The sequence below is a fragment of the Nannospalax galili genome, unplaced genomic scaffold (assembly GCF_000622305.1).
Source record: "Nannospalax galili isolate Female #2095 unplaced genomic scaffold, S.galili_v1.0 scaffold130, whole genome shotgun sequence".
In the NCBI taxonomy this organism is placed as follows: domain Eukaryota; kingdom Metazoa; phylum Chordata; class Mammalia; order Rodentia; family Spalacidae; genus Nannospalax; species Nannospalax galili.
In genome coordinates, this window is record NW_008328145.1 from 367,633 (window position 1) to 369,689 (window position 2,057).

Sequence of the window (2,057 nt, forward strand, 5' to 3'; positions counted from 1 at the left end):
TTCTCTTATTGTCTACACTTGGCCACTTGTGTCCTTCTGTGTGCATTACCTTCTGTTGCATGAGGAAGCTTCACTGATGAGAACTGAGATATCCCTATCCCCTGTTCTTCTATGTTCTGTTAACCTTAGATTAAGATGTATTATATGAAGTGCTCAGAAATGTAATAAATCTATACATAAAAAAGAATTAAGTTCATGGATAAATAGGTGGGTTCATAGAAAAGAGTCTCCTACATTGGTTCTGTCTGCTATTCACAAGATGTCTGAAGAAGACAGGGAAATACCAAGCCTGTTAACTGTTTGTTGACCTCGCATATGGACTTCCTAAGTGACCTAACAGGAAGGTCAAAGACTGTCTTAATTCAGGACTCCCACGGGGGATTTGCCCTGATTCAGCAAGTTCAGTGTAGAAAGCTCACCAAGGTCCCAGAACTTCCTCATATTTGATCTTCCTGGCCAAGGCAGACATTCTTCTTCACTTCAGTGACAATATACATTTTCTTCATGAGAGAATCTTTTCTCTAACACAGTATGATACAGTGCTTAATACTGGTAAAAGGTCTTGAATGTGTAAATTACCAAGAGGGAATCAATCCTAAGTGCTATCCCCAGAGCAATTATATGTATTGATGGTGAGAACAGGGGTTTATTGAATCTTTGTTTCTTCACAAGAAGCAGTGGGATATGGTGGCTCTAACACAGTATGATACAGTGCTTAATACTGGTAAAAGGTCTTGAATGTGTAAATTACCAAGAGGGAATCAATCCTAAGTGCTATCCCCAGAGCAATTATATGTATTGATGGTGAGAACAGGGGTTTATTGAATCTTTGTTTCTTCACAAGAAGCAGTGGAATATGGTGGTTTGAATGAGCAATTTCCCATAGGTAATATGTTTGAACCCTACTTCCCTGGTTGGTAGTGCTGATGGGGGTTTACGGAACTTTTAGAACATGGGACCTTGCTTGGAGAACCGTGTCACTAGGGTGGGCTTTTTATACCCTGGCCCCTCTTCCAGTAATTTTCTTATCTCTCTGCGTGAGGTAATGTGATCACCCAGGCTTCTGCTCTAGCTACTTGTTGCCATGCCTCCCTTGCCACTGTGGACATCTTTCTGGAACTGTAAGCCAAAATAAACATTTCCATAAGTAATTTGGGGGCATGGTATTTTATCGCAACCTCAATAAGTAACTAATGCATGTGTTAATGTGAAAGAAGATTCAGAGCTATGGAGGGGAAGATGGAGCAGGAGCTCTGGGACGGCATCTCACCTGGGACAGGCCTCTCCTGCATGGGCATACTGTTCCAGGCTGAAGGTAATCATATGAAGTCATAAGATGAGGGCTCACAAAGACAGACACGCTGTCTCCCCATAGCCCACAGTACAGCAGGGGTTTCCACCTGCAGGTCTCCTCAAACTGACACATGATAGGGAGAATGCCAAGACAGATCAAGAAGAGCAAGGGAAGTTCAACATTCACACCTAACATGATTGATTAGTTTTATGATCAGATTAATGCACATTTTACTTTCCTGAAAGAATCCTTCCAAAGGCGACAAAGTTGACCCAGACAATGGGAAATGGTCAAGTCTTACCATCCTTCCCAAGTGTCCTGAAGTAACCACACATTCAAAGAAATCTGAACTCCATGTAAGCGGTTGAGAGCTGGGTTTGGAAAATGCGGCTCTGATGTTACATTTTTGATTGAACAAAGGGTTAAGAAATTGGAGTCATAGATTAAGAAAATTAAATTTGCTATGATGCAAATGGTTCAGATTTGAGCCTGATGCATGCAGTTCTGAGAGAGAGGAGGAAGATTTTAGATCTGTTCCCATTTATGGATCAGTAAGCCTGATACCACCTCCTTCTTGGCACACAGAATCTCAGAACTTTTGATAATGAGGCCCTATCCTGAGTCTGAAAGGCAAAGACTCATCTACATCCATAAACTTCCTCACCATACTACCCTTTGACCAAGAAAGTGACATTTCTCACCTCACCAGTGATGTTCTGCATTTTGTTCACCTAAGAGTAAATGTATTTCTGAAAAAAATGTT